Raw genomic sequence first — 9,697 nt, 5'->3', positions numbered from 1 at the left:
GGGAGTGCGCGCCTGTGCGGGCGGGGGAGTGCGCGCCCGTGCGCATGCACGTGGGCGGGGGACTGCGCCCGTGCGCATGCGTGCGGGCGCTTACTGGCGCGGCGCGCTTCCAGGGGGGGGGGACGCCGAAAATCCATTGTGCGCATGCGTATGGGCCTCCCCCGACCCGGAAGTGCACCAGAAATGACCTCTTCCGGGTCGGGAGAGGCCCATACGCATGCGCACAAAGGATTTTCGGCGCTTTTTCCCCGACCTGGAAGAGCGCTGCTGCGCTGCGTGCCGTAAGAGCAGGCGGCGGGGGTCGCCGCTGGCCGGATTGGCAGGCCAATTGGGCCGCATCCGGCCCCCGGGCCGTAGTCTGGGGACCCCTGATCTAGATGCTATACTCCTATTGATGCAGCCCAGAATTGCATTGGCTTTTTTAGCTGCTGCATCACACTGTTGACTCATGTCAAGTTTGTGGTCTACCAAGACTCCTAGATCCTTTTCACATGTACTGCTCTCAAGCCAGGTGTCTCCCATCCTGTATTTGTGCCTTTCATTTTTTTATTTTATTTTTGCCTAAGTGTAGTGCTTTACATTTCATCTTGTTAAAATTCATTTTGTTTGCTTTGGCCCAGTTGTCTAATCTGTTAAGGTCATTTTGAAGTGTGATCCTGTCCTCTGGGGTATTCGCCACCCCTCCCAATTTGGTGTCGTCTGCAAACTTGCTCAGGATGCCCTCAAGACCATCATCCAAGTTGTTTATAAAATGTTGAATAAGACTGGGCCAAAGACAGAACCCTGTGGCACCCCACTAGTCACTACTGTCCAGGATGAGGAGGAACCCTTTGGGTTCGGTCAGCCAGCCAGTTACAAATTCACTGAATGGTAGCATTGTCTAGCCCGCATTTTACCAGCCTCTTTACAAGAATATCCTGGGGCACCTTGTCAAAGGCCTTGCTGAAATCAAGATAGGGTACATCCACAGCGTTCCCTTCATCTACCAGGCTTGTAATTCTGTCATAATAATACAAGAGTTCAGACAAGTTGCAGGTTTCAAATTGAATAAGAGTAAAACCAAAGTGTTAGAGAAAAATCTAACAATACAGGAAAGATGTGCATTAGAGGAAACCACTGGTTTGAAATGTGTGAAAAGGGTGAAGTATCTGGGTGTAAATATGACAGCGAAAAAATTGAATTTGTGTAAAGACAATTATGATAAGTTATGGAATGAAATTCAAAGGGATTTGGACATTTGGTTAAGGTTGAAATTATCTTTGATGGGCCATATATCAGCTATAAAGATTAATGTATTGCCAAATATGTTATTTCTGTTTCAAGTTCTTCCGATTGCTGATGCCGCAAGTTGAATTGTTTTAAAGAACAGCAAAAGTCATTGTCTAAATTTATCTGGCAGGGGAGGAAACCTAAAATTAAATATAAGTTATTAACAGATGTAAAAGAAAGGGGTGGTTTCTCACTGCCAGATTTAAAAATCTATTTTGAAGCAGCGGCCTTTTGTTGGCTGAAAGAGTGGGTTTTGTTGGAAAATACAGATGTGTTAGATTTAGAAGGTTTTGATAATGCATTTGGATGGCATACATATCTATGGTATGACAAGGGAAAGGTCCATAAAGGTTTTAAGAACCATATAATAAGGAAATCATTGTATAATGTTTGGATAAGCTGTAAGGATTTGTTAGAAAGAAAAGCACCCAAGTGGATTTCACATAAGGCTAAGAAGCATAAAAGGTTGAATATGGAAGATAGATGGTTGAAATATAATATTTTAATGGAGGTTGAGAACCAATTCAAGTTAAAACCATATGAGCAATTAAAAGATAAATTGGATGATTGGTTCTGTGAGGGACAGGGGATATCGCGAAGTCCCTCCCCTCCTGAGTTCAAGCCAATCCCCGAGCACAGGGGGAAGCAGAGAGAGTTCCGATTCCAGTGGGGAAGCAGGAAGTCGTGTCCGAGGCTCAGGCAAGGTAGAGGAGCCAGGGTCCCAGGTGGGACAGGAAGGGGCGAATAAGGGCGGGAGACCCATCCCCCCAACTCCGGAATTACGCAGAAAGAGGAGGGGAAAGAGGATGGGTCTGCCAAAGCTTTTGTGTTGGAGAAAGACGCGCCAAAAGCCATTAGGAGGTTCTGAAACCGACTGACCACATCACTCCGTGTAAATAGCAATGACTTAAGCACTGTAAATACGCAGCACCAATAAAAGAATAAAATGCAGAGCTGCGTAGCGTCGTTACTCTGAAGTAGTCCACTCCGGCCACTGTGACAGCAACCTCCTAATCCTTTTTGGGCTACTTTGGAGTTGCCGGGATGAGCGTGTCAGAGGCGGAGAGATGGCGGCAGATCGCGGAGCAAGCCCAGCAAGAACTGCAGCAGCTGTCGCTGCAGGCGCAGGGGGAATTGAAGGCAGCTAAAGAAGAGACTAAGAAGGTCCAGGAAGACCGGCTACAACTTGCGGAACAGGTGAGAGCGCTACAGGAAAGAGAGCAGGAATTAAGGGCGGTGGCGGTAGACCTCCAAAACAAGCTGGATGCAGAGAAAAACAAGGCGGGAGGGGCACCCCAAGTCCAAGTGCTGCCAGGAAGGAGAGCCGGGACGCTAGTAAGCAAGTTTAATGGAGACCCGAAGGAATATCAGGGCTTTGAGACTGAGATTGTGTATGCTCTTGAGCTGCACCACGATGAGTTCCCTGATGATGAGCACAGGGTAGCGTTTATTGTGGAGCACCTTACCGGGGCAGCCAGGGAGTGGCTAAGACCGTTAATTGCAACAAAGAATCCTTGCATGAAGAATGTCAAACTATTTCTAGAAGGTTTGAAAACGATGTATTCGTCCGATAGTCATATGGACCAGACTAAGGAGGAACTTCACAATTTACGCCAAGGAAATATGACAGTTCGCGCGTATTGGGCGAAATTCACCATGCTGGTGCACAGATTGGGGTGGGAACTAGAGTCACCCCCAATGCAAGCGGCGTTCTACTTGGGGTTGCATGAGGAGGTGAAGGATGAGCTCTCGAGAGGTCCAAAGCCCAGTAATATGGATCAGCTGAGCAAAGCGGCTCTGGCGGTGGGGGTGAGACAGGAATCCCGGTGGAGCGACAAGCAAGCAACGCGCGCAAAGCGGGCTTGGTTCCCACGGTCGCAGGAGAAGCCACTCCCCCAACAACCCTTTCAAGCCACGCCTGGGGCCAGTCAGGACCAGGAACCCATGCAGATTGATAGCGCGCGCGCGCGGGCTTTTCAAACCCCAGCGGCGCCAAGACGCAAGGAGGGAAGGGGTGGGAATTGCTTTCTCTGCAACTCCCCCCAGCATCTCGTCAGAGACTGCCCACATCGCAGGGAGTGGCAAGGAAAGGCGGGAACGGTTGTGCCCTCCCCCACTGACGCAGCACCACAGCAGGGAAACGGGAAAGCCTGGCTGCAGGAGACAAGGGGCAGCAGCCAGGCACTGTCAGCAGACAACAGCCCCAGCCCACCCACCCGCACAGAGAGGAGCAGAGCCAGCCCACCCCTCCCAGAGCAGGAGTGGTTCTAGAAGTGACGCTCACGCTCCCAAATGGCTATCCCCTGACAGTCCTCGCCTTAATTGACAGTGGGGCGTCAGCGAACTTCTTCTCGAGGAACTTTGCAGAAGAGCACCAGATCCAGCTTCTGCAGCTGGATTTTCCTCTGCACGTGGCGACCATTGACGGCAGAGAGCTGCTGGGAGGGGCCATCACTCATCAAACCCCCCCCATGAAAATGACGGTGGGAAGGCACTCAGAGACACTGGCATTCAACGTCACCACCATCTCAGACCCCCCCATCGTCTTGGGCATGAGCTGGCTGGCGCGCCACGACCCCTCCATCAGTTGGCACCAGAGATGCATCACTTTTGGATCGGACTTTTGCCTGGAACATTGCATGCAGCACCAACCAGGGGAGGGGCCTCCGATAGCCACGGTGGCCACCATGCACGTCAAAGGGGGTGAGGCGATACCCAAGCCGTACTGGGACCTGCAGGAGGTCTTCAGCGAAGCGGAGTCCGACCACCTACCCCCACACAGGCCTTTTGACTGCCAGATCAACCTGGTGCCAGGGGCAACTATACCCCCAGCCAAGCTGTACGCCATGTCAGACCAGGAACTGGAGGATCTGCGCGCTTTCATCGACAAGAACCTCAAGCGGGGGTTCATCAGAGAAAGCAAGGCAGCAGGGGGCAGCCCGGTCTTCTGGGTGGACAAGAAAGACACGCAACAGCGCCGTCTGGTGGTGGATTTTAGACGACTGAATTCAGTGACAGAGCCAGTGGCTTTCCCCATGCCCAGAGTGGATGATCTCCTGACAGCGGCACGCAGGGGCAAGATTTTCACCAAGCTAGACCTGAGGGGGGCGTACAACTTGATCAGGATCCGGGAAGGCGATGAATGGAAAACCACGATGTTCACGCCTCTGGGCTCTTTTGAATATCTGGTGATGCCCTTCGGGTTGCAAGGGGGCTCAGCATGCTTCCAGGCCTTCATGCACCACGTCCTGGGGTCCCTCCTCTTCAGGAAATGCTTGGTCTTCCTGGATGACATCCTTATTTACTCCAATGACCCAGTGCAGCATGTGAAAGATGTCAGGGAGGTGTTGCAGCGCCTGAAGGAGAACCACCTGTATGTGAAGCTGGAGAAGTGCAAGTTTCACACCAAGGAGGTGGACTTCCTGGGCTACAAGCTGTCAGACAAGGGGCTGGCGATGGACAAGGACAAGGTGCAGGCCATCCTGGACTGGCACAGCCCCAGGACGCGCAAAGATGCCCAACGCCTACTAGGCTTCGCCAACTTCTACAGGAAGTTCATCAAGAACTTCTCTCGCGTTACGGCTCCCATCACTGACTGCCTGAGAGGCAAGCAGAAGTTCAGGTGGACACCAGAGGCGCAAGCAGCGTTCGAAAGCCTCAAGAGGGTGTTCGCCTCAGACCAGAACCTGTTCCACGTGGTTCAGGACGCGCCCCTACGCGTGGAGACAGATGCTTCTGATAAAGCTGTGGGCGCCATTTTGTTGCAACTGGACGCCAACAGAGAGTGGAGACCCTGTGCCTTCTTCTCCAGGAAGTTGACCCAGCCAGAGCGAAACTACACGGTGTTTGATCGGGAACTTCTTGCGATCCACGCTGCGTTCCAGCACTGGAGACACTTCCTGGTGGGCGCCAAGCACCCCATCCAGGTGTGCACGGACCACAAAAACCTGGAGTTCTGGAGAACTGCCAGGGTGCTCAACCAGCGGCAGATACGGTGGGCAGAGTTCTTCTCGAACTTCAACTTCTCCATACACTACATCCCGGGAGAGCAGAATGTCAGGGCGGATGCCCTCTCCCGCAAGCCAGAGTACATGGAGGAGGAGGCGCCACCGGCACCCAGGCACATTTTCCCCCCGTCAGCATGGTCCTGCGGAGCAGCAGTGGTGAGCGAGGCAGAACTCACAGCACTGACGGCAGCGGATGAATTTGCCAACCGCATCTTCAGAGAACTGAGAGGGGGGGGGAGCAGGCAAAAGACTTTGCAGAACGCAGGGGGCTGCTTTTCTACAAGGGTGCACTGTACCTGCCCACCACCCAGCTTAGACGTACGGTCCTCAAGCAGATGCATGACAACCCAACGGCGGGTCATTTTGGGAGGGACAAAACCACTCACCTAGTCATGAGACACTTCTGGTGGCCAGGGGTGAGGGAAGATGTTCGAGACTATGTAAGGGGCTGTGACACCTGCCAGCGGGCAAAGGTGGTCAGAGCAGCGCCACCGGGATTGCTGGAGCCCTTAGCCACGCCACACAGGCCGTGGGAAGTGGTGTCCATGGACTTCATCACAGATCTGCCTTCTTCCAGGGGCAAGACCGCAGTGTTGGTGGTGGTGGACCTCATGTCCAAAATGTGCCATTTTATACCGTGTGCCAGGGCGGTCTCTGCAGAAGAGACAGCCAAACTGTTTGTGGATCACGTATTCAGACTGCATGGATTACCCTTAAGGGGTAATTATTTACCCTTATTTCGGATCGTGGCCGCCAATTTGTTTCCAGGTTCTGGCGGCGGCTCATGAACCTCCTGCAGGTGGAGGTCAGCTTGTCGACGGCTAGACACCCGCAGACCAATGGACAGGCGGAGAGGGTCAACGCCATTCTGCAGCAGTACCTGAGATGTTACGGCAGCCAGAGGCAAACGGACTGGGTGGATCGCCTGCCACTGGCAGAATTTGCCTACAACAATGCGGTGCACGTCTCCACAGGGGTGTCGCCCTTTAAGGCCAATTACGGGCGTGACCTCAGATCTTTCCCAGAGAGGGAGGGGGAGGAGGAGGAGGAGGGCCCACAGGCTGAGGATTGGGCAGAGGAACTGGAGACGGTGCACCAGCAGCTCAGAGAACACTTGGAGAGAGCCAAGGAAGCGTACAAGAGGGGGGCAGATCGCCACAGGCGACCGGGGGAGGTCATTAGGGTGGGGGATAAAGTTTGGTTGTCCTCGGAGGGCCTTCCCATCAGAGGGCGATGCAAAAAGCTGGCGCCCAGAAGGTTGGGCCCCTTCACGGTCACGCAACAGGTCAACCCGGTGGCATACAGGCTGGCACTGCCAGAGGACATGAGGGTGCACCCAGTGTTTCATAGATCGCTGCTGTCGCCGTACAGGGAAAGCAGCAGGCTCCGAGACAGCGAACAAACCCCTGAGGGAGGGGGGGAGAGGGAAGGCAGGGAGCAACTCAATGAGGCCACAGCCATCCTGGATTCAAGGTGGGGGGTGGGGGGCCTGGAGTACCTCATGGCATGGGAGGATGCTCCACCGTCCCAGAATGAATGGGTCCCAGCCACTCAGATACAGGAGGAATTCCTGGTAGAAGAATTTCACGCCCTCTTTCCCCATAAACCCAAGCCCTGGCACATGGAAAGGGAGGGGGAGGGGGAGGAAGCACGGGAGAGCAGTTCACCATGGCGCTGGGAAGCGGAGTTTGAGGAACCAGAGGATGAGGTATGGGTGTCACCGAGATCCACCCAGTCAGAGGAAGGAGCAGATTGGCAGAACATTTTTACCCCCACCAGCTCTGACGCCACAGACTTTTTGGGATTCCCGTCCTCCCAGGCGGAAGGGGGGGGCTTGCAGGACTGGGGGGAGGTGTTCACACCAACGGGCTCGGAAAGCACTGAGTTCTTAGGCTTCCAGTCGTCACCGACACCTGGGGGGGACCTGGGGAGGGGTGAAGGAGAGCTTGGGAGGGGGGTGGATGTGAGGGACAGGGGATATCGCGAAGTCCCTCCCCTCCTGAGTTCAAGCCAATCCCCGAGCACAGGGGGAAGCAGAGAGAGTTCCGATTCCAGTGGGGAAGCAGGAAGTCGTGTCCGAGGCTCAGGCAAGGTAGAGGAGCCAGGGTCCCAGGTGGGACAGGAAGGGGCGAATAAGGGCGGGAGACCCATCCCCCCAACTCCGGAATTACGCAGAAAGAGGAGGGGAAAGAGGATGGGTCTGCCAAAGCTTTTGTGTTGGAGAAAGACGCGCCAAAAGCCATTAGGAGGTTCTGAAACCGACTGACCACATCACTCCGTGTAAATAGCAATGACTTAAGCACTGTAAATACGCAGCACCAATAAAAGAATAAAATGCAGAGCTGCGTAGCGTCGTTACTCTGAAGTAGTCCACTCCGGCCACTGTGACAGGTTCCAATATGTTCAAATAAATTAAGTGTTTAAGATGGATAAGAAAATTGGTTTCCAGATAGAAAAATCCAAGTTGGAAATGGAATTAATGGAGACAAAAATGAAAAATATTTCCAGAATGTATAATTTATTGTTGGAATGGCATATGAAAGACGAGCAAGTGAAATCAGTGATGATTGATTGGACTAAAGATGTGGGGCATAATATCATGATGGAGGATTGGGAGAGGTTGTGGAAGAAGGGAATTAAATTACAGCATGTCATGTACTAAGGGAAAACTTAATGAAAATGATGTATAGATGGTATTTAACAATGGTTAAGTTGGCTAAAATTTATCATAATCATGATAATTAAGTGCTAGAAGTGTAAAGAAGTAGAAGGAACCTTCTACCATATGTGGTGGACGTGTCCCAAAGTAAAAGACTTCTGGGAAAGGATTTATAATGAACTGAAGAAAGTGTTGAAAAACACTTTTAATAAGAAACCAGAAGCCTTTTTACTTGGAATAATAGGGAAAGAAATTCCCAAAAAGGATGTTACTTTCTTTTTGTATGCCAGGACAGCAGCAAGAATCTTAATTGCAAAATACTGGAAGAAACAAGAATTACCAGGTAGAAGAATGGCAGGTGAAGATGATGGATTTTATTGAACTTGCTGAACTGACAGGGAGAGTCCGAGACCAGAAAGAAGAAACGGTGGAGGAAGAGTGGAAAAAGTTTAAAGTTTATTTAGGGAAATATTGCTGTGTATAAATATTTGGACTTCTGTGGAATAAATTTATTTTAGGCTTTAGGGAATGAAGTAGATGTTAGGAGATTAGTTAAAATGAATTTAATGTAATTGTTATGAGGTAAAGAAATGATAATGTTAAACTGTAGAAAAGGTTTAAGATTATGATTTATGAAACTGCTAAATATGAAAAGAAATGAAAATCAGATGGGGGGACTTGGGGAAGTCCCAAAGAATGATTTGAGAAGTTGAAGTGAAAAGAATATTTGTATTGTTTTGTTTTTTGTTATAATGTTATATTGTTGGTTTTTATGTGTGTGTTTAAAATGTGTTATAAAATCAATAAAAAAATTTTATTAAAAAAAGAAAGACAGGCTCCCCCAGCTCTCCCCTGGGTGCCCCCCTCTTCTCCCCATCTCCCACCCTGAGAGATCCTTCCTTCCCTGCATTCCTTGCAGGTCCCTCCCACCTCCAACTGTCCTCTTCCTTTTTTATATAATTTTTAAACCTTTATCATACAGAAATTTTAAAAATACATACAATATAAAACATTACATTCAAACATTACAGATTATGAACATACAAAAAGTATAAAGCAGGGGGTTGGACTGGATGGCCCTTGTGGTCTCTTCCAACTCTATGATTCTATGATAAAGGAAAGAAAAAAAGAAAAGAGAGAAAAAAGTAGGAGAAAGAATAGGAAATGATTTTATCTACAACTAGCTGGCCCTGCCACACATTGCTGTGGCTAATCCCTGTGAGTGCCCCCACCCTGTCCCGATCCATGATCAATTCTGTTTGTTTCCCCCCCCCTCGGGTTATCCCTGTGAATCCTCCAACTCCCTCTTCCCGGCAACCCCCACCCAGGGGAGGGGTGGTTCCTTGGGTGATCCTGGTATTTGGGGGTGGGTGGGAGGGGAGGGTTGAGGAGAGGTGAGGGTCCTTGGGGGGTCTTGGTATTGTTTGGGGAGGGTATTGTGGGTGGAGGGTATTGGGTGTAGAGGGGAAATTGGTAAACATAATAAAATTGGGGAACATCACATGTATTTGTGTAATTGAAGTACGGGTGTGTTAGAGGGTATTGTGGAAGTTGTGATGTCTAAATGGGTGCGGGAGGCTTAGTGTCGTGAAGGGGAACTATGGCAGAGGTTGTGATCCCTGGGGAGGGGGTTGGTGTCGGGGCGGCCTGCTCCCTGGTGGTGGAGAGATCTTCTGCCGTGGTTCGGGGATTGGGTGCGATCTATGGGGTGTGGGGATCTATGGGGTGTGGGGAGAGGCAAAGTGTCGGGACGGTGATCTAT

The 9,697-nt window shown here is 50.9% G+C and overlaps 1 long non-coding RNA gene across 1 annotated transcript; it reads left to right on the top strand.

Moving 5' to 3' along the window:
• LOC148684332 (uncharacterized) lies at window positions 1–8,765 on the top strand. Its single transcript, XR_015946451.1, has 2 exons — window positions 1–1,839; window positions 7,668–8,765. It is a non-coding gene; the product is annotated as an uncharacterized LOC148684332 (long non-coding RNA).
• The last annotated feature ends 932 nt before the right edge of the window (window positions 8,766–9,697 follow it).

This window comes from Zootoca vivipara, chromosome 11, assembly GCF_965207765.1.
Source record: "Zootoca vivipara chromosome 11, rZooViv2.hap1.1, whole genome shotgun sequence".
Classification (NCBI taxonomy): domain Eukaryota; kingdom Metazoa; phylum Chordata; class Lepidosauria; order Squamata; family Lacertidae; genus Zootoca; species Zootoca vivipara.
The sequence above is the reverse complement of the archived record's forward strand: the minus strand, read 5'-3'. Positions and strand labels throughout refer to the sequence as shown.